The following is a 24494-nucleotide window of genomic DNA, read 5'->3' as shown; positions in this document are numbered from 1 at the left end:
TACATAAGACTTTGTAATGAAATACGTAAGATGAAAATTTAATTCTTATAATTACCGTGAATTTACCTATACTGAATTAAATGAAGATGCATTTACATTAATGACAAAAGTCTTATGTAATATACATACAGTACTTCAACCTACATGAGTGGATCTCACCTTACAAGCTGGCTATACATCTCTTATATACGCAAATTGAATACAAGAATAAAATATTTACTGTTATGCTAAACCAGCTTTGTAAGAATATATATATATATATATATATATATATATATATATATATATATATGTGTATATATATATATATATATATATATATATATATATATATATATATATATATATATATAAATTCACATAATATATATATATATATATATATATATATATATATATATATATATATATATATATATATGTGTGTGTGTGTGTGTGTGTGTACCGTGCGTGTGTGTGCGTGTGTATACATACATAAAATATAAATGCATATATATATATATATATATATATATATATATATATATATATATATATATATATATATATATACTGACCTTAAGTATGCTGATGACGCTATCCTTATTGGAAGAACACCATAATATTTGCAAAGCTTGCTTACCACAATATATGAAATATGACATGTGGGTTCAAAATAACTATAAGAAAGACAGATATGTTGAGAGTAGAATATGCAATGGAATAAAAAATATCATTGGAGGAGAAACGAATAATGAGGTCAAATCATTTAAATATTCGGGAACTATGAAATCTAATACTGGGTCTTTAGGATTGGAGGTAATTACAAGATTGAAAAAAGCAAATCCAACAATTGCCAGTTTAAGTAATATTTGGATAGCAAATTGCCTAAAATTACATTATAAGATTCAGGCTATATATCAGTTTAGTAAGATCTGTGTTACTGTATGGACATGAGTCGCGGGGTGACGCAAAGGTTCTTGATTATAGTTCACCAGTCGTCTCTATCTTAAGTTTTAAAATCAATACTTCTCCATTCCTCCTCTCCTACTTCACGCTTCATATTTCTTAGCCATGTAGGAATGGGTCTTCTAACTCCTCTAGTGCCTTGTGGAGCCCAGTTGAAATTTGGTGAACTAATCTCAATTGGGAAATGCGAAGAGCATGCCCAAACCATCTTCATCTACCCCTCACCATGATCTCATCCATATATGGAACTTTAGTAATTTCTTTTATTGTTTCATTTCTAATCCTGTGCTGCCATTTATAATCCCAATAATATTCTGAGGGCTTTATTCTCAAATCTACAAAATATATTGGATATAGTTTCATGACCCATGTTCATGCATTAACACAGATCTCACTACACTAATTTATAGCCTGATTGTTTCATGTAATTTCAGGCGATTTGATTTCCAAAGTTTACTTTACCTAACCATTGCGTGATTTTTTTTTTCCATTTTTTATTAAAATCCAATTCTAAAGACCCTGTTCTATTTAGTTTGAGTTCAACCTCCTTTGATATTTCATGAATTCTGGTAAGCAAGCATTGCAACTCAAGTGGTGTTCTGCTAACAAGGACAGTATCAGCAGCATAATCTAGGTCAGCTAGTATCCCATTACCAATCCAGTCTAACCTTTCTCCACCATCCCCAACTTTACTGCGCATCACAAAATCCGTGAGGAGGATAAACAACCTATGTGACAACACATTCCCTTCCAGTGTTCCGCTTTCACTAGAAATTCAGTTGATAAGACTCCACTAACATTAACTTTGTACTTGATATGCTCATAAACAAACTTGACGAAAATTACATATTTAAGTGGAATTTCATAATGATGCAAGACTGTCCACAAAATTGGCCGGTGCACACTATTGAAGGCTTTTTCCTGGTCAACAAATGCTATCATAAGTGGATTTCTATATTCTACACATTGCTGTACCACATGTCTTAGAATAGAAATTTGGTCACTAAACCTTTTACCTTTTCTGAACCATGCTTCTTCATATCTCAGCTTTTCATCAATCTCTCTCTCTCTCTAGTCTCGTTAGAACGAGCATACTATATATTTTCCTAACAACTGGCGTAAGTGTGATGCCTCTGAAATTATTGCAATAAATCAGATCTGCTTTTTTTGCCATTTTCACCAACACTCCTTGCTCCCATTCATAAGGTTTTGCTGCTTCACGCCACATTCTACTAAATAATCTTGTAAGTATTCTAGGAATCACTTAATTTTCCGCCAATATCATCTCAGCAGTTATTCCATCATATCCCTGGGCTTTCCATCCCCTTAGTTTTTTAATGCTAGCTTCGACTTCAGACACAATGAATTCATTTATGGGAACATCAAGGTTTTCCTCATCTTCAGGTAAATCAATCAAATTATTCCCTCCGTATATCTTACTCATGACCACATTAAAGTGTTCCACCCAACGTTGACTTCTTCACCTTTCGTTGTTAAAACAGATTCATCTCACTTTTTGATGTGTATATGCTTCTTCTTATTTGCCCCAGAAAAGATTTTTTTCAATAGTTTTATGAAAAGTTCTTACACCATAGTCACTACCTGATTTCATAGCTTTGTCAGTTTTATCTGCTTTCCTGTCTAAATATTCTCTCCAGTCATTTTTTGTTTTTTCTTGTAACCTCACTATCAATACTGGAATACTTAGCATGCTTCGATATAGTTTCTTAATATTGATATGCGTTTATGTTAAAAACTTGACAATCTTAATTATGTAAGTAAAAATACATAATCATAGTATACGTGTATACCGGAAAGCATCCATGCACACCCATTTACGTGCATGCACATCTGCACATATAACGCTATCATCATGAGAATACAATTACATAGGTATTTGTACACGTTTTGAATATCAGTGCACATATAAAAAGCCCAAATAACAGCAAGGCATATACGCATATTCATATAAAATAATTGTACATACATGGTAGCTTAGTCCGAAAGATTAATCTCATATAGGTAGTTATAATCTGATGTAAATGATTTTTAAGCAAGAAACCAGGTGCCACTGCAGTCAGGTCTACGTTAAGTAATTAAGGTTTTTTTAAGAAGCTTCCACATCTTTTTGCATATAAATACATCAGATTTGTACGCAAAGATACATACATAATAAAGCATATTTATAATATATGTATATATATATATATATATATATATATATATATATATATATATATATATATATATATATATATATATATATATATATATATATAGTTTGGTTCAAAATTATATGATAGAAATAATGAATGTTATATCCCCTTGGAGATGAAACATGTTGCCTCGAAAGTGGGAGTATACTCTGTCGTCTTCGCATCGGTCCTACTCGGGTGACCCACAAGTTTCTGCTTTAGGGCCAACGCCAACCGTTTTGCGATGACTGTTTAGTTCCTTTAACAGTGAGGTTCGGTCACGGTGTGTTCTACTGTGCGAGCGACATTTTTAGATTTATTTCAGAAGCAGGTCTTTTGAAAACTATTAAAATTTTATAATGACATCTTAACTTTTATGGTTTTAATTGAATATTTTTTTGTTTTTTATATATAATAAATGATATCGGCGTCAATGACCTTTGATGTCGGGCTGTGTTTTTTTTTTTTTTTTTTAATGTCCATAAACATGTAAAGAAACTCTCTCAGAGGAAAAAGAGTTTTAAACAAGATCGCACAGTTACCCCGAGTAAACATTCTCTGGAGAGGAGTGGCTCTGCAAACATCCACAGGAGAAAGACGTGACCGGATAATCTAATAACAGGCTATACTCTCTCTCTCTCTCTCTCTCTCTCTCTCTCTCTCTCTCTCTCTCTCTCTCTCTCTCTCTCTCTCTCTAGTAGCACTATGATCAGAGCCCTTGAAATCTGTTTAACTTATACGGCAAGCCTCAATGTTTCCTTAATGTTAGTTAGCCCGCTGTCAGATGTAAAACTGTTTACCGTTAGGATATCACCAAACGGAAAAACGCAGACGGTAGAGGCGGAACTTTCGTGTGGAAGAATGCCATATGAATAAAATTGAGATTCTTTACAAATCAAGGAGAAAGAGAGAGAGAGAGAGAGGGAGAGAGAGAGAGAGAGAGAGAGAGAGAGAGAGAGAGAGAGAGAGAGAGAGAGAGAGAGTCAACACTATTTTCCTTTTCCTAGTTAATGTTTTTGTTATCTATTTTGGTATTGTGTAATGTAACACAATAGCACTAGTATTAGTGTTGTAGCATATGCTATAAACTAATGAACTCTCTATATAATTCCTCAAAGATAGCATATAATTCTTCTTATTTTGAACTGCGTATGAGATTACAATCTTTACATTGATGTTCGTTTGTTTAATTTGTATCTTTTATTTGCGTACGTGCCTCTAGTAAGTCAGTGATAGAAATGACTTAAGTGTTGCTTTGGTAAGAAACACGTTATGTAGCCAAATACAATAACAAAGATTTTAAATACCGTTGTCTTCATTACATACACCCATATTTCGGCCACTTCGTATGCCATGTAAAGGGATTACTAATTCACAATATATTATTGTATTGCAGGTAAGAAGCTGAGCCGAGTAGCTATGAAAATACTATACTGCATGTAAAACAAACTAAATATTTTTGTCTTCTTTTTGAGTTCTTTTGCCTAATCTCTTGCAATATCATAACTGTTTAGAAGAAAACGTTTATAAGATAAGAGAATTAGAGGACCCAATAGGGAGTCTTTAGAAATAAAATCATAGGGTTAGAGAGTTTGTAAGAAATGTAGGCTTTATTTGGAATAGTGGTAAGAACAGAAAATAATAAAATTAAGTGGCATGATGTAATGAGACGCGTAGAGGTGTAGTAGTATGATGAAGAGATGAGAGGTTTGGTCAAGGTAATCAAGAGGAAAGCTGGAGAGAAAAATGTGAAAAATGGACAGGGCAGGTGCTTAAAAGCTATTAGGCCATGGGCCAGCAGGTGAAATCATCCCCCCCCCCTAGGGATTTTTGCAGACAAGGTTATTTTTATTCCTTAGAGTCTATAGATTCATATTCTGATTGTTTGCATTCTGGATGCTGGTGATTTTGGCTGATAAAGCCAAAATTCGAGAAATATTTAGGGGAAAAAATGTAATATAAAATAATGTTAGTTTTATATATGACGCAGAGAAATAAACCAATACTTATAAAAGTGGTATGGAATTAGGGGTTTAAAAGTATGCAGAATCGAATGAAATAGTTTGTTTTATCGAAATAATAAAGAATTCTGGCTTAATTTACGTTCAAAATTCAATTTTAAGCTACCAAGAAAATGTATATCACTATAGTTTGCTATAATTTATTTCAGTGAAAAGATGGATTGACAGCATCAAAATATTCATAAAGAGCAGGTTTTTTAGATGTAATTTCATATAAAATATGTAATTTTCAGAAATATATTAAAGCATATGATAGCGTGAGAAAAAATATCTTGGCCGCTTAGAATGCGGTATACTGCTCTGATACAACCCGTCCTCTCTTGTGAACCATAGGCTAGTTGCCGACCCCTCCCAGCTCCAAGATATTTTTTTAGACATTACTTTTTCATCTTCTTGGAGGCAATAGATTCAGAGTACGATTAACTGCAGACTGGCTTTTGGAGATTTTGGTTGCTACAAACCAAAATTTAAAAAAAATAGTGGCCAAAGAATAGGGAAATATTAACCTAATTGATATATGCATATTCTTCTTTAAGGTATATTGGGTTCATTGGGTTAGTTTATTACTAATACAGTTCTTATATATTATAAAATTTACGATAAGTATTTATATATCTAACATATAGATCGTTATACATTGGTCTCTTAAAAATGAAGACACTTTGGTGCAGTTTAATCTCCTTAAGCCGACATAATAGATTAAGTCAGAGGATTTTGGCCCAAAATAATTAAGGACATTAAGATAAACTACAAGAAAAAATTATGATTTTTCTATTACAAAAGATATTTTGTGGTACAAACACAAAAGAAAAAAAAAATAAAGTACTCCTTTTGTTGATATTAGTGCTTAAAAAAAAGAACATTTGGTAATAAGAGAATAACTATGATTGAAATGCATACACAAACAACCATAATTAATAAGACATTTGATTAAAGAAAAAAATTTCTTTTAGAACTTAAATGCATACTCTAGCCTGAAGAGACTGATGAATTAATGGCACAAGAAAAGTAATATTATAATTTGTGAATAGATGTAATGTGCAGCATTCTCACATAACAGACAACCATAGATGAAGAAATCGTGATTTATTTTCTTTATAAATGAAAGTTTTTGGTACAGGTACAATGAATTAAAGTAATCATTTTGGTAATATAATATTAAGCCTTAAGAACAAAAACACAGAGTATTTGGCAGCAAAAAAATAGATTATGAAAGAAATAGAAAAATAACTATATCTGATAAGAAATTCCATTAAAAAAAAAAATTGGCTTTTAGAGCTTAAATGTACACTCTCACCTGAAACTGAGTAATGAGTTCATTGCACAGGGAAATAAATATTTTGTTTTTTGCTTTGCATTAATGTACAGCACCTCATATAACAGGAAAACATAAGAACAAGGTTATTACATAACCTTAAAAAAATTCAATATGTTTCTGACTATGGCATTCATAAAAATAATTCTTCATAAAGCAAATGTATAAAGTGAAGTGCAACTGCTAAGGAAAAATTTCTTGAAATAGCAATCTAATATACCTTTGGCACATTGGACTAGATAAAGTACCCTTTATAAGAATAGAACTAATCGATATAGCTAAATAGATATGTATAGAATATTTTCCTATATTACCGAGTAATTTGTAATCACAATAGATAACGAGAATGGATTCATGATAAATATTGCATCTTTAATCATCATACTCATACATTAAGTCTGTGATATTGTTAATTTCTTCTGGCTCATCTTCATAAGACTCCTCAAACTCCTCCTCCTCTACGTGCTCATCTAGAATATCAATCAATTCTTGTGGCATCGGTGATCCACTACACCATACAAATTCTAAGTTTCCTTCACTGAGACACCACCCATGTCCGTCTGGCGAAGGTATATCTGGCTCAGCTTGATCTGCTCTGTTCCATATGAGTGCTTGATAGTTTGCCCTCTTTATATGTTCTCTGAGTGACATACGGCATGGAGGCAGCAAACTCATATCTATCCCATCACAATCTGAAATTATGGCTGATTTGGGGACGTATCTTTGAAGAAAAAGATTGTAACGTACTTTGTCAATAGATGACTGAGTTGATGACTGATTGTAGAGTAGACAAGTAAATTTTTCTAGCTGGATATACGTATTTTCATCCACAGCAGAACTAGATCCAAGATTTTTGAAAGTGGAAATAAACTCTGGGTTCTTCTGTAGTAATTTCCATGGTAATAATTTACCCTTCCGAACAAATGCACTCACACTATCACAACCAGAATAAGCATGAAGGGAAGGCAAGACTTCACATAACTCCTGACCAGTTTTATCTACAACTTTATGTACATCTATGAGGCGTCTTTTGTCTCCTACTCCTGTATCGAACAAAATGGTTTGTTTTAAGACTTGAGCAAATTTCAGCAACAAGATGAAAACATCTGTATCTGGTGATCTTATAACAATGGTGAAATCTTCAGATACTTGAGAAGCCATATGACGAAGATGTAAAATAATTCTACTATCAGCTTCCTCTTGGAATGACTGCAGGGCCTCAACCTCATATGTTTCTGTTTGCAGTCCATCAGTACTTGTGATAGCTGTGCAGTTACGACCATTCACAAAATAAATAACTCTGTTTTTAAGCTTATTTGCATATTTATCTTGTTTCCACTCTCCCAGTAAGAACTGGATCAATTGCTCTTTGTTCTTTGTATCGGTTAAGAAACTCTTCCAATTTCTGGGAATTTTTGTTGAGCTACCTTTAAGCAAGAATGTAGCTGATGCTCCTCTTCGCTTCCTTTCTGGATTTTTAATAGAATGAGTCAGGTATGTGTCTGTGACAAAATCAACCCGACTGACTTTAGGGAGTTGATCAAATACTTTTTCAGCTAGTTCACCAAATGATGTTGGTAATGCTACTTGCGCTTGTAATATTGCATTCCCATCAATGATGCAGTTCATGCAATCTATTTCTGGTCTTCTTGCAAGGGTTTGTTCTGTTTCTAGAGCATGAAGGAGTTTTGCTTTGTTGGTTTTCACAAGTGCGCCATCAGCAGTTGCTAATGACCAAGGTACTGGTCCAAGTGGATGACTCAAAACTTTTTCCATGTTTAAGTTGTATTTTGTGGCTAATACTGCGACTTGTCCTAGTACATTTCTTTCTGCTTTTATTTGTTTTACTTGTTTTGTTGTTGTAATTTTTACTGATTTAGCAATAGAGGCAAACGTTTTAAGATTCTGCTTTTTAATTGGATCATTAAAGCTCTTGGTTTTATTAATCAGCCTCTCCTGAATGAAGTCATCAAAGGAATTTTTACCATATTTCTCAGCTTCTAATAGATCTGATTCAACATCTTTTGGAGCAGGTAAACCCGAGGAAAGACAATACAATAAGTGTTTGTCTTCTACACTAAAAGGATCTATGAAATTTTGAAATGCATCCATGGCTTTCCTTACTCGTTCCTCACTGTGGATAATTTCAGACTTTTTGAGATCATTGTGGGAAGATGAAACATTGCTATCTATTTCAGCCATCTGCTTTGTAGCTTCAACATACTCAGCTCTTGCATGGCGTGTCAAACACCATCGTGTGTATGCATTACAGTTCCTGCTGAATCCTATTATGCCTCCATTTGATTTTGCATGACGATTTATTGTTTGTTCTATTGTTATGTCAACTGCATTTCTACTGCACCTGACATTTGATCTACTCACACTCATGCCATGATGTAGCAGTTCTTTGGCTCCTGGGTGAGATTTATCCAAATTGAGCATTACCAGCATGTAGATTGTTGTGTATCTAGCATAGTTTGGATGGTCATAACAAAAGAACATTGGACATAACTGTTCTAAGCAAGAAATGTGCAGATCAAAGTTGCTTTCTTTAGTTGCCCTCTGGAAGCGCAAAACAAGGAGAACCTTGTCCATGTAATCAATCCAAAACTTTGCTGTCTTGCCATGTTCTCCTCTTCTAATTTCTTCTTTGAAATTATTGTATTGTTCAATCACTGCAGCACAATCTTCATTGGTCAATGCTTCATCCAGTAGTTCTGTGCTTGGTTCACGTGCAAGATGTTCCATCATGTCTCGAGCCCTTCCTTTCCAGAGGATTGTTACATTTGATTCAAAACTTTGTAAAAGGAGGCGCTCTAAAGCCTCGTGCATAGTCTTGTGAACACGCATAGCTCTATTATAGTGTTTTCCTGACATCACTTTGCTGATAGAGCCACTGGCACATATTCCTGACTCAATAAGTATATCTTCAAAGCCACTTCCACTCATACGTTTTCCAATTACTCCAAGAAATGCACATGTTGTATGGAAAACACCTAATCTAATAATAACATCTCCAAATGCATTAGGATCCTGCCACACAATTGCATATGCTTTTTTAGCAACTGCCAAATCAAATGTTAAAATTGTATATTGCTGATTGACCTCCCTAGAAGCTGACTGGGACACTTTGATTATATGCTGTACAGTAGCATTTTCTGTGACTGGCGCATTAATTGGAGGCATATACTCAACTTTTGACTGAACCTCTCCATATTCCTTTTCTTTCCCTGTTAAAGATACCCAACCTGCCCAATTAGGAACTGTCTGAGTCGATTCCTTTGACAGGGCTCTACTAAGCAGCCACAAAGAGTCAGAAGTTTTAGCAGCATCATTCACATCTTTATTGGGTGAAGTAAGTATAGAAGGTGCTAATACTGGTTCAGCCTTTGCTCTCAAAAAACATGGTTCTATTTCTTTAGGTATGTAGTTGATTGATCGTTTCTTTGTCCGAGGATTACTGCTTTTCTCTCTTATTTCAGACATATCAACATTTTCAATAAATGAGGATTCTTGAATTACAATTCCATGCGCAGTGTGAGTTGTTCCAGCTCCTGTTGATGTTTCTTCTAATAAGTCAAAATTGTCCCAACACAAATGAGTTACTCTGTTATTTTCCACCTGAATGCCTCTTGGAAGAATTCTTTGTGTCTCAGTGATACCATCGCAAATTGCAGTCTCCAGTTCAAGCAAGCAAGAGTATGATGCACAGTGACCAAAACGATGCAATATTGTTACAATTTCTGCACTACCTGTAAGATGTCGTAATGTCATGCCTAAGAGTAGATGCTTGGGCATCATCCATTTTCCTTTCGTAGTAGCTCTACACAAATCTTGAGAGATAGAAAGCACTGGTATCTCAGTAGTAGTTTCAACTGCTTTAGACCCACCTATAATCAAACTTAAAAATTCTTGTAAGAGTTTAGGTACTTTAGTATTTTCTCCAAGCAAATATTCTTTTGTTGGTGGCCATGGCATTTCTGGAGCTTCTCTTTGGCCATCCAAAATGGCCCTTCTTAAAACTAGAGCAGCCTCCTCAATTCTCTTTGACTCAGATGCAGCCACTTCAAATGCAACTTCTACAGCCTGACCTTGAGGAACTTCGGATGAATACACTAGTTCACTTTTATAATTCGGTTGCCAAAATTGCAATTTGTTACCAAATTTTTTTTTCAGTTTATCTTTTAGCTTACAAGTTTTATATTGAGGATTATAGAATTCTGGAAATTGATCTTGCAAAAAGAGTAAGTACTTTTCTTTCATCATTGATAGTCTTTCAACATTTGCTCCTTTTATGATGCTTTCATCAACATACTTACAAAGATAATCAAAGGCTGCTTTATGGGCTTCTTGTTCTTGTTTGACTTTAAGATTTTCCACCTCACTGATGTTACGTTCTTGTAATCTGGTGTAATTTTTTCTACATGTAGGGTGATAACGGGCTTCTCTTGCCTGAAGGTCATAGTCGGCAATCTGGCCAAGCATCTTGAAATCCTTCAGCCTTTCTGCAGCTGCTCTGATTGTATCTTCAGCTGTTTTTGTTTGGCATTTGATGGGAATTTCGATACGCCCTTTCACCTTTTTTCTGTACCTGTTGCACATTAAGCATGAAGTAGAAGGAAAAAGAGGCGTTGGGGTTTGTACTTTCTTCGTTGTCCTCCCACTCTTTGATCTTGAGGTAGTAGCTTCATTTGTATCAACTGTACACTTTCTCTTTAAGACTCTGGAAACATTCGTAAAGTTTTGATAACACCACCTGTGAGTTCCATGTAAATCCTTAAGAAAAGTTTTTGGAATTTTATCACATATGGCTTCAAGCCTTTCATTTGGGTTGTCACTTTTTTGCCTAATCAACTTTTTTTCAAGGATCACATCAAAACTGTGGTCTGTTAATGGCCTCACATTTTTTTCTGAATTATTGCTCTCATAGTGAATAATACATGTTAGCTGAGATGCTGCTGATGACTTTGACCTTTGTTTTTTTGTTAATTTCAGCTTCAATGGCTTTTCATCAGAGGGAGTGCTAGTTGCCATTATGAGTTCTTATGACTGAAAATAAAAATACTTCTCATTATTGTCTTATAGATAACAAAGATTTTTGTCATAAACATTCCATAGAAAAAATCAAGAAAACATGTTTACATATCATATCATATTTGCTGTACCTCGTATATACTATGTGCTTATCACCTTTTTCCGTGTGATCGTCAATTTCAATATTACCAAAAGCTTGAGAAATACTGATGATAATGCTTTACAACTATCAAAAATGAATCCCTCGTCCCAGAAAACCTATAAAAACATATATTACAAAGACATAAACAGAAAAAAGTCATTGCTAATATTTTTTCCATATGCGGACAAAGTCAAATTCAAAATGGCCGCCATTACGGCCAAAATCACCAACAGCTAAAGTGCAAACAAGCAGATTCTGATTCTATGGTCTCTAAAGAATAGAGAAAACTGGGTCTACAAAAATCCCTAGGGGGGGGGAGGGGGGTCCTATGGTGGGCCCACGGTCTATATAGGTAGAATCATTACTTTTACATGTAATTAAATGCAGATAAAAAGTTGATGAGAAAATTATCTCTAAATGAAAGATGCAAATGAATAGATGATGTCCAATGTGGCGATTGTGCTGGATCGATCGAGTCAGAATACAAAAGAACTGTTGAAGATAGAAAAGCGCTAATGCACGAAACAAAATACCTAGGAAAGGGACTGTTAAAGAAAAAAGGAAGCATAATAAAAGCTAGAAGAAAGGAAAGACGACACCGTGAGTTGATAGGATTGCAATGCACTTCATATAAACAATGTGTATACAAATAAAGAGGTTTGCACTATTTACGCCTTCTTCTACATTGCAACCATCATCAGACTCCACGTTAAAAAGGCTTTGCAGTGAAAAACTAATTTCAACTCTATTATCATTCGGTTATCATATTGTGTTTTTATGCAAATGTCAACATTACTGAGAAAATCATTGAATGTACACATACTCTACTTTGTAATTGTTGCCTTGTGAGATCCCATGTCTTGTCTCTAAATAAAGTTAGTTGTTCCGGAGTTGTTTTCGTATTAATTCCCCCACATCTCCCGTCACATTGGTGAACCTTAAGGAAAACTTCAAACACAGGGCCAGACTCACACCATTTGATCCCCATCTCCTACCGCGACATACTTGAGCAATTTACCAACATGATGGCAGCGCCCTTTGCCAGCATACAAGCTTTTGCTTGGTTTCAGCGCACCAAGGTTCAGTTCCACATATGGGTCGTAACCAGCTCAAGCAGCAAAGCGACTACGTCATCGCTGAGATTGACGACGAATCCTATCCAAAAATCTCCAGTTGCCTTTTATACAAAGAGATGCCCCATATAGTATGAGGGTGTGGAGGATCAATCCATATGTCCATATTTCCCAATTGTTTTGTTTTTGTTTGTCAAATCCATCAGAGAGAGAGAGAGAGAGAGAGAGAGAGAGAGAGAGAGAGAGAGAGTGTGTGTGTGTGTGTGTGTGTGTGTAATGGTAATGGTTATTTGTAGCAAGAAAGATGTTGGTATATTTTTTTTTTTTTCCTGTTAGGTTAAGATGACTGTATTTTATTCTGACGGCAACAGGGATCGGTTGTTCGGAATGCTGGATTTATTTATTTATATCAGCTTTGGAAGTTTTTTATTATTTATCAGAAGCATTATTTATCTTGCTTGGTATGGCTGTGATTGAGTAAATCAGTATATTATTTATTTTCTATTGTAGTGTGATAGTCTCGTTACCTAGGAACGTCTCCTTTTAAAGCAGTAATAGTTCTTTTGGATATGAAGCTTTTTGAATGAGATTGGTTGTTACTAATCTGACTTTTATATAAGGACTTGAAACCGACTGATGCAATTAGCAATGATCCGGTCTGTATAAAAGAATTTCCTCTTTTTGTGTATTGTTTGCTAATAATGATTGATGATGACGACTTTTGTCAGTTGGATTATTCTTCAATGATGATGACCAAAGAAAGAAATTGAGTTGTGTTCAGTACTCTGTTGAATTGATCGAAGTTGTGTGAACAACGGTGTCTACAAACACACACACACACACACACACACATATATATATATATATATATATAAATGTATATATATACATATATATATATATATATATATACATATATATATATATATATATATACATATATATATATACATATATATATAAACAATATATATATATATATATATATACATATATATATATATATATATATTGTTAGTAATGGCGGTCATTTCGCCACCTTTTTCAAATAACAAAAGATCCCGCCAGCAAGCATGAGTCAAAATGCCACGAGTTTTGGGACCCTACCCAGAGTCTCACCCCCCTCCAACCATCCTATACCAGTCTACTCCCCCTGAGGTCTCAATTCCAGCTACCTTCTACGAGTCATGTGACAACATCCAGGTCCCAGGAGAAGGAGGGAAGCGAGCTGTGAAGGATGTGGGGACACGTGATCAAGCCTGACCAATAGGACAGCGGTCAGGCCAATTCCCCCCCCCCTCAATTGGGGGTCAAGTGGGGTTGATCTACCCAGGGAAAACTGGAGAGTTTCTTCTTATCTCAACCTCCATGAGGATAACACCTCCTCTTCTTCACTCAACCTCCTTGAGGGAAATACCATCGCTCTTCACCCTCAAGACATCAGGGAGGCAGGACCTCTGTCTACATCTTTCTACAAGGGAAGGAAATCAGAGTCCTTTTTACTAAAGGTAAGGTGTCTGATTTTGAGATTCTCAATATCCTTACCCAACCTCCCATCCTTCCTTATCACACCCCATTTTTCCTTATCCTCTAAAGAAATCCTACCCACTGAACCTTGTATCCTATCCCCTATACCCAGACCACGTGTGCCGTTTAGTCCCAGTTTTAATTAATTCACCCTGTGACAGTGTTGATTCCCATGTGTAACGTTTAAATCCCTAAGCTTGTCATTTTCATTTAATTTGCTTAAAAGTTTTAACCACACGACTTCATCGTGTTCCCAGCCGGTAGAAGTAAGTGTGTTGATAATAATTCAATTTATTTCCCCTTCCAGGGAACGTGATTGCTGTGCTGGAGTTTCATCCACGGTCCCCCCAAACTCCGTCCGAAGCTCCTCGTGGCATAAATTAAAATATAAATAATTAACTGTTGTGCTCCCCTTTCTTTTGTTAATTTTTATTTAAATATTATTGTAAATACGTATATTTGTCAGTAGTCATTGTATTATTGCTGACTGGCGACCTACCATTGTTATTTGTTTTGTTATGGCCCTTGAGTCCCTTAAGCAAGGCCGGACTCAAACCAGTGGCCCGTAACATATTGGCGACCTTGCCAGGATTCGCTAAGACATTAATTTAAAATTAATTTTATCAAAGTCAAATTCCCCCCTTTTTCTGTGTTTAGCGACTTGACGAACCTCAATTTCATTTCAAGTAAATTATATTATCACTGGAGTTGGAACCGTGGAAGAACACAGCAAAAGCCTTCTATTCTCATTGTTAAAGTTTTGTGTTTATTAGTGTGTGTGTTCGCGCCGCGAACCTTTTTGTTTTTAAACCCACGTGGGAGAAGTCTAGTCCTAATGTGTAGCGGGATAGCCAACCGCGTGAGATGAATTTGTGTTCTGTTTTTTTTCTGAGTGTTTATTATCAATGTGGATAATTTTTTTTCATTTATATATATTGTGGAGAGTGAATGTTTAATTTTGTGTTAAAACTAAGTGAAGTGAAATTTACGAAAATTTAGGAGAATCCGTGGTACACTAAACCACGTGTTAAATTCCAGTGAGGCTTAATTCCCGTGTTGGTAACGGTAAGCGCACGTGGCATTCATTTTTTCAATTTTTCCGTTTGACAAGTAAGGGTATGTAATTTCTCTTTATTACTTTCTCGTGGGATATTATCTTTATGTACATTTTTTTGAAGGGGATAATTTTCGTTAGACTGTGTAATATGGTAACCTAAAGATAAAGGACTTATGATGTCACATTTAATTTAAATTTTTTCAGTCAGGGTATAGGATCATTAAGATAAAATATTTGGGAGTGTAATTTATTAAATTCATTTTTCTTCTAAAGGGAAAGTATGTAAAGGGGCTGATGTTTTAACGAAGCATTAAGCAATATCAGTGACATTGTCTGTTTTATTTTAATTTGTTATACTTTAAGTATAAATACAAACTTGCTTTAAAGTCACAGAGTTGCAAGTGGTGGTGTTGCAAGAACGCACCCACACATTTTTACAAATCCATTTTTTTTCCTTAAGACTAGCATAGGAGGGTCACACATCGTGAAGATTCCATTTATTTTCCTTAAGACTAGCATAGGAGGGTCACACATCGTGGAGATTCCATTTATTTCCTTAAGACTAGCATAGGAGGGTCACACATCGTGGAGATTCCATTTTTTTTCCTTAAGACTAGCATAGGAGGGTCACACATCATGGAGATTCCATTTTTTTTTTCCTTAAGACTAGCAAAGGAGGGTCACACATCGTGGAGATTCCATTTTTTTTCCTTAAGACTAGCATAGGAGGGTCACACATCGTGAAGATTCCATTTTTTTTTTTCCTTAAGACTAGCATAGGAGGGTCACACATCGTGGAGATTCCATTTTTTTCCTTAAGACTAGCATAGGAGGGTCACACATCGTGGATATTCCATTTTATTTTCCTTAAGACTAGCATAGGAGGGTCACACATCGTGGAGATTCCATTTTTTTTCCTTAAGACTAGCATAGGAGGGTCACACATCGTGGAGATTCCATTTTTTTCCTTAAGACTAGCACAGAGGGTCATTCATTGTTGTGATTCCATTTATTTATGACTAGCATAGAGGGTCATTCATTGTTGTGATTCCATTTTTATATGACTAGCATAGAGATTCACCCATTGTTGTGATTCCAATTTTTTAAAGACTAGCATAGAGATTCACCCATTGTTGTGATTCCAATTTTTATATGACTAGCATAGAGATTCACCCATTGTTGTGATTCCGTTTTTTTTTAAAGACTAGCATAGAGATTCACCCATTGTTGTGATTCCATTTTTATATGACTAGCATAGAGATTCACCCATTGTTGTGATTCCGTTTTTTTATGACTAGCATAGAGATTCACCCATTGTTGTGATTCCATTTTTTTCTTTTTTGTACTAGCATAGAGATTCACCCATTGTGGTGATTCCATTTCTTTTATGACTAGTATAAAGGTTCACCCATAGTTGTGATCTCATTTTTTTCCCTGACTACCCCAGAGGATCACCTACTATATAGTTGTGATTCCGTTTTTATTGTGTAGTACAGTTGTCATATATATCGTTACTTGTTTGGACGAATTACAACCGAACAGCCTAAGCTCACCCATTGTCATGGCCCTGGTTTTCAAGTTAGGCTCTTGTTCAATTACTTGCAAGGCTTGCTATTTGGTGATAATTCTTTCTCGAAAGGCATTTTTCTCAGCCATTGTGCATTTTGCCCAGCTCCATCTTCATCCTTCCTTCCATGAGACTCTTGCATAAGGCTAGAGCGTATTTCCCCTCCGTGTAATTTCTGGCACGGTCAACATCGTACCTTGTGCTGTTGAGTTTTTCTTGTCGCTGTCTCCTCAAAAAACTTAGCAAAATGACTGCTGCTGAAATCAGTGCATTTGTGGACTTGGCAGAAAGACAAGGCTATGAGGGAGAAGCATTGCGAAGGTATGTGCGGGAGCTCATGAATGAAGACAAAGCCCGGAGAAGAACAGAGCAAGAAAGGATGCGGTATGAAAGAGAGAGAGCGCATGAATTAAGAATGCAGGAGGTGGACGCCCGATTGGCACAACTCAATCACTTGCCACCTCAACCCAATGTTGCCAAAGTCCAGCAGGACAATCGCAGGAGGACCCACTTCATTGAAGGGTTCACCGAGGAACTCCCTACAGTGGAACTGAAGGTGACCACGACCCAGCTCAGCAAGAAGTGCGGACTGGGGGCAGGGAGTGATCTTGCACATGAGGGCTACAACTCATGCTTGGGTCAAAAGCCCGTGAGTGTACAGCGAGTGCCCCTCAGGTGCATGAAGGCTGCCAAGCCGGAGCCTAAAACTGTTAGGACGCAACCTGCATGGGAAGACGACTGGCTCGGTGACATTGACCTTGGTGAGGTAGCTTGGCTAAGTGAGGAGGCCCAAGAGTCTTCCTCCTCCAGCAGTGAGTCTGAGCTTCGTACGCCAGAAGTTAATTCTGGTGAAGGTGTGCCACTTTCCACCACAGGGGATAGGGCTACTCCAAGCGTCATGCCAGAGACCTCAGAGGAGGGCCAGGGGTCTCCCTTTTCCCACCGTGAGTCTGAGCCGAGTACCCGCAAATTCAATCCGGGTGAAACTGTGCCACTGAACATCCCTGGAAATAGGGCTATCTCAATCACCAGGCCAGAGGTCTCAGAGCAGGCAAGAGGCGAACCACCCATCAGCGCCGAGACCCCAAGGAGCCAGACAAAGCTCATCAGGTTCCCACTGCTGGATGAGACATTGGTAAACAACAGGGCACCCGCCAACTCGAACGAGGTGGAAATGAATGACCCCTCTAAGGCTGAGTTCCTGCTAAAGGATGAGGTGCCCCTTAAGATCACCCGAGGTTCTCACGATCCTGCTGAGGCCCTGCGCCAGCATATAGTTGTCCCCCATAATTCCCGCTTGTCGGCGCTACGAATGGCCCATGAGGGACTGGGAGGGCACTCTGGGGTGAAGCGCACAACCCAACTGCTGCAGCCCCATTTCTTCCGGCCGGGCTTGCAAAAGGGTGTTAAGGCTTCCGCACCCTCTTGCCATCCGTGCCAAGTCATCGGTGACTCTAAGAAAACCGTGCCGAGGGCCTCGCTCCAACTTATCCCATCCATAAGTGTTACAGAGATGACACAATTCTTTTATTGGTATGGCTTCCTAGCCACATTTCAGAAGGACGAAGGTTCCCACTTCATGGCAGAGGAGTCACGACCTCTGACCATACTCATAATTCATTTTTGACTTCACCAGGTGCAAGCAGGAATTCCTAACTGTGGAGTTTACTTAAATGGCAGCATAAATTTCTTCCAGACATGGGAAAAACTCCAAACTCAAGAGAAAGAACTCTCAGGCATGGGCTCATCTCTTGAGCACCTTGGTTCCTATCGCGCTGACCATGTTTTCCCACAGACATTCCTAACGGACCATAACCATCTAAACTACTTGACTGAGCTACGTAATGGGAATAAAGGGCTCATGAGGTGCGGCATAGACCTCCAGAACTACAACTGGAAGGTCAAGCGCCTAAAGAAATCGTATGAGAGAGATGTGTTCTCCCGGCATTAGTGCCCAATGCACAGTGCCATGTCCATAGCGTAGCCATAGTCAGTAGGTAAATTTAGTTTGTATGAAAAAATATTTATTGCCCTTGGTGTCTCCCCAGGTAGATAAACTTGAGGAGCCATCTTGGCATCATTATTTGCATTTAATTTATTTTCATGTATTTATTTTATCCTTTTTTTTTTGCATATATGCCAATTTTCTTTAATTTTATGCCTACCACTGCACTAGGTCACTTAACTTCAACCATCTTTTACATTTCAGTTTTCAATTTTGCATTTTTTAAAAATTTTTTCAAATAACAAAAGATCCCGCCAGCAAGCATGAGTCAAAATGCCACGAGTTTTGGGACCCTACCCAGAGTCTCACCCCCCTCCAACCATCCTATACCAGTCTACTCCCCCTGAGATCTCAATTCCAGCTACCTTCTACGAGTCACGTGACAACATCCAGGTCCCAGGAGAAGGAGGGAAGCGAGCTATGAAGGATGTGGGGACACGTGATCAAGCCTGACCAATAGGACAGCGGTCAGGCCAATTCCCCCCCCCCCCCCTCAATTGGGGGTCAAGTGGGGTTGATCTACCCAGGGAAAACTGGAGAGTTTCTTCTTATCTCAACCTCCATGAGGATAACACCTCCTCTTCTTCACTCAACCTCCTTGAGGGAAATACCATCGCTCTTCACCCTCAAGACATCAGGGAGGCAGGACCTCTGTCTACATCTTTCCACAAGGGAAGGAAATCAGAGTCCTTTTTACTAAAGGTAAGGTGTCTGATTTTGAGATTCTCAATATCCTTACCCAACCTCCCATCCTTCCTTATCACGCCCCATTTTTCCTTATCCTCTAAAGAAATCCTACCCACTGAACCTTGTATCCTATCCCCTATACCCAGACCACGTGTGCCGTTTAGTCCCAGTTTTAATTAATTCACCCTGTGACAGTGTTGATTCCCATGTGTAACGTTTAAATCCCTAAGCTTGTCATTTTCATTTAATTTGCTTAAAAGTTTTAACCACACGACTTCATCGTGTTCCCAGCCGGTAGAAGTAAGTGTGTTGATAATAATTCAATTTATTTCCCCTTCCAGGGAACGTGATTGCTGTGCTGGAGTTTCATCCACGGTCCCCCCAAACTCCGTCCGAAGCTCCTAGTGGCATAAATTAAAATATAAATAATTAACTGTTGTGCTCCCCTTTCTTTTGTTAATTTTTATTTAAATATTATTGTAAATACATATATTTGTCAGTAGTCATTGTATTATTGCTGACTTGCGACCTACCATTGTTATTTGTTTTGTTATGGCCCTTGAGTCCCTTAAGCAAGGCCGGACTCGAACCAGTGGCCCGTAACAATATATATATATATATATATATATATGTAATGTCTTTTTAGTTGCATGTGTGATTTTATAAGGGTTGTAGATTTCTTACTGTTGATTTAGTTGTAAGGAATATACTGTAGATGAAAGGAATATGTTGTGTTCTGTCCAGGAGTCCAATTGTTGATAGTAACAGGGGAAAGCTTGCGTTGTGGGACTAAGATAGATTTAAGGATGTGGGGTTTGTTTTCACATACCACCACAATGCCCTCAAATTATACCTCCCGGAACAGTACTCACCGTCGCCAGCTGCTAATATAAGCTATCCAAGATTTTCGGCTCTCTCAACAACCGTTGGGAATCTAAAGGCAACAATGTCCATCAGATAAATGATGAGCATTGCATGCCTCCAGCTTGTTGAAGACGGTTCTCAGGAAGTGAACCAAACTTGTGTTCTATGGGTACAGCACCCACCATAATTTGTGTGACCTACCTTTCCTGATGTCGACACCTTGACCAAGAAGGGCCTTATGAATAAAGTCAACGCCCTTATGGACAGCTACTTCCCCACCATTAGGAACTTCTTCAAAAACTCCACTCCTGACGAGGAGGATAACCATACAACACCGACTGAAGCTGAGGTAGATGCTGTAGGAAATTTAGGAAATGGACACATACCCCGGGATATAACCGAGCAGCAACAAAGTTACGAAGCATTGCTAAATATCTTTCTAATTCCTATTCAATAAGAGAGTGAAAACACATTCTTTTTTTTCGGCAATACTTATTCATTGATGTAAGGAGGGCATGAAGTTAAGGGCCAAATCTTAGAGGAAGCATAGTGATAAAAGGTTAAGAACAACTCGTGCATATAGTGTGAGATCAGTTTATATAGTAAGGTACGAGTATATGGAGATGTTTAAAAGAGGTATATTTGTTCGAATAAGTCAATCGAATGAATATTCAGGGGCGGTTATGTCATGAGGATGTGAATAGAACATAAAAGGTTATTGAAAAAAAAGTATAATTCAGTAAAAACTAGCAGATAACACCAGATGCAGGCCTAAAAAGGGTTGGTTGACGGCTTGAAAGAAACACTAAAGAAGATGGGCATTGATATTCAGGAAGTGCATGAATATGGTCAAGACAGCATAAAGGGCATTGTCGGTAAATTGGTTTGATACCCTACTGGTGATCATTCTTTGTCAGTGGATAATTCAGGGAATGTTTTGCCTTTTTGCATTATCTCCTGATAATTGACATAACAAGACATAAAAATAAATGTTAAGAAGATGCCATTATAGTAGAATTCACAATCAATTTAAATAATGATAAAAAATGAAATCATGAAAATATCTATAAAAGCATTGATTATGTTTTCCTGTCTCTGACCATTTACATTATATCACCTACTAACAGATGATGTGATAACAACAAACGACAAAATGTACGATGATAGTAAAGAACCACAAAATAATGGGAATAACAATAAGACTATCATAATAAAAAATAATGGAAAAAAAATTTAACAGTGCTAAGGATATACTGCAATGTCCTAATAATGAAAACGTTAGAATAACAATAGTTGGCATGTATAAAATGAGAGAGAGAGAGAGAGAGAGAGAGAGAGAGAGAGAGAGAGAGAGAGAGTATAGACTGTTCTCCGCCTTCAAAGTTACGAAGTATGTGAAAAATAATGACTACTCATCATCATCAGTTCTACTCTTGGCTCCCAGGTTCAATGACTTTCGATTTCAGGATGCCAGGAAATCAGAAGAATCAATTAATCTTGGCTTCTTCAGGGGGTTTCTCCAAGGCTGCTCCTCTTTTGGCTGTTAATGGTGCCCTTGAAGCACTAGGCACTCACGATGGGGGCCACGTAGAGAAAGAAATCCTTGAGATCGTGTAGTTTCTAAATCAACAGTGTTTTGTAGGAGGTGTGTTCGAAACGCAGGGGGACATCACATAACTTGAAGGCTTTGCATGAGAACTTCTGTCTGCTTCGATTTGTCTGCATGTAGTAGGTATTCTTATAGCATAGCCCTCCCTCTATTAGAATTTATACATAATGACCCTGGCTTCCTAGAAGTTTGCAGTTTTTGAGTCAATGTCATAGTGGTCAGGTATGATTATGTTCCCAACGACAATTTCTGCATATCTATAAGAACCGTTATGTACCCTAGTGCAGAAAACAAGCTAACGCATTTATATCTAGACATTGTACTGTTTTTCACCATACATCAAACTATGCAGAATATTTTGGGTAGATATGCTTCCCTCTGCAGGTCTCCTTCACCATTTGATTAATTCTTACAGTTTTGCAGATTTGAGATTTACTCTCTGGACCAGATATAGTAATTACAAAATTAACAATAATTCAATGAGGAAATAAAAAGAAATAAATTCTTGACTATTAATTATTTCACGGCAATGATTTTGCTTTTAGTATTACACAAAAAAATCAAACTCTTAGAACTGTTAAACATTTGTTTTCAATATTGTTGCCTCATCTAGCGATGATTATGAACCTCCTAAATGGATTTTTGGTCTCTCATTATTCTTGGCAGATGCAACTTATGACTGACATTTTCGGGAGATAATTTCCTGATTAGAACTTGGAATGTCCAAAGAAACCATACCACCTACTGCATTCGTCTTTTATAGTACATAAATACACCATCTCTAGTTATCCAAAAATTGTAAGTGGAAAACTCTATTTTTGGCTACGTCGAAATACATAGCTACATTGCCTTGTCGAGTCTGAAAAAAACATTTTTTACTTTAAGCATCATGATGTGAGCGTGACTTTGTATAGCATTACCTAATTTAAAAAAAAAAACCGTTATAAATGCATCTAGCATAATTTGACTAATGATACTGTAAGGTTTGGTGTTTTACTAGTTAAGAAAAATCAATCATGAAAAATAATTATCTAATGCTATAACTTAAACTTCTTTGAGGTCTTAAAGCCGACCATACACGAACAGTTTTAACTGTCAGGTTTTCTAAATCATGGGTGCCCACGCACCATTCAGTTTTGCCATCCATCTAACCTCTGTTGACATACAGCCAGCACGGTGGCAACATCTCTTTCTCCCAACATCTGGAGACTAGGCTTCGTTGCCTATACGGGTTGCTGACATGCAATAATAAAAACACCAATGTAAATGGTGTAAACAATGGTTTTGTGGCAAGAGAACTTCAGTCTCTCATTTCTTCCATATAATGAAGTAGCATCAGCATGAGGAGTAGGTGTAAATGTTATTATACACACACACACACAAACATATATATATATATATATATATAATTATGTATATATATATATATATATGTATATATATACATATATATATATATATATATATGTGTGTGTGTGTGTATATATATATATATATATATATAAATATACATACACACACACACACATATATATATATATATATATTTACATGATCAGAATGAAATATGCAATGGAAAATGAAATGTTATTGGAAGGAGAAATGGTTAATAAGGTACAAACATTTAAATATTTAGGAACTATGATCTCTAATAAAAGACCTTTAGAATTTGAGTCTAATGACAGATTAAAAAAAAAAGCAAATCATATAATGGCTAAGTTACTTAAAAATTTGAAATAAAATCGCCCGAAATTACATATAAAAATCAGCCAATATATCAGTTTATTGAGGTCAGTGATAGTATATGGACATGAGTCGTGGTAGGATAATGAAATAATATCCAACAGATTTAGTAGATTTGAGAATAAAGCTCTCAAAAGAATATTGGGAGTTGAACGGCAGGATAGAATTTTAAATCAAACTATGAGAGAGATTACCCGATTGCCTTGTGTGGATTAGATTATGGTGAGTGGTAGGTGGAAATGATTTGGGCATTCTCTTCGCACATCCCATGAGTGATTAGTTCACCAAACGCTTAACTAGGCTCCACAAGGCACCATAGGAGTTAGAAGACACAAGCCTAAAGGGCTGAGGAGTACGAAAAGTGAAATAGGAGATGATGAATGGAAAAATATTAATAGAGATGACTATCTGAATCAAACCGTTTGTCTTTGCGTCAATAGGCAAAGGACGAGGAGATGATATATATATATATATATATATATATAATATATATATATATATATATATATATATATATATGTATATATATATATATATATATATATTATATATATATATATATATATATGTGTGTGTGTGTGTGTGTGTGTGTAATCATTTATTTTCAATACAGATGGTTCTGTGGCATAACAACAGGATATGTTTCTGTAACGGGCCAAGAGTAGGTTGTGGCTCAAAAGCGAGATGAAAGCAACTGAGTACTTTAT

This window comes from Palaemon carinicauda, chromosome 20 (genome assembly GCF_036898095.1).
Source record: "Palaemon carinicauda isolate YSFRI2023 chromosome 20, ASM3689809v2, whole genome shotgun sequence".
NCBI classification, from domain to species: Eukaryota; Metazoa; Arthropoda; class Malacostraca; order Decapoda; family Palaemonidae; genus Palaemon; species Palaemon carinicauda.
This window is presented reverse-complemented; position numbering follows the sequence as displayed.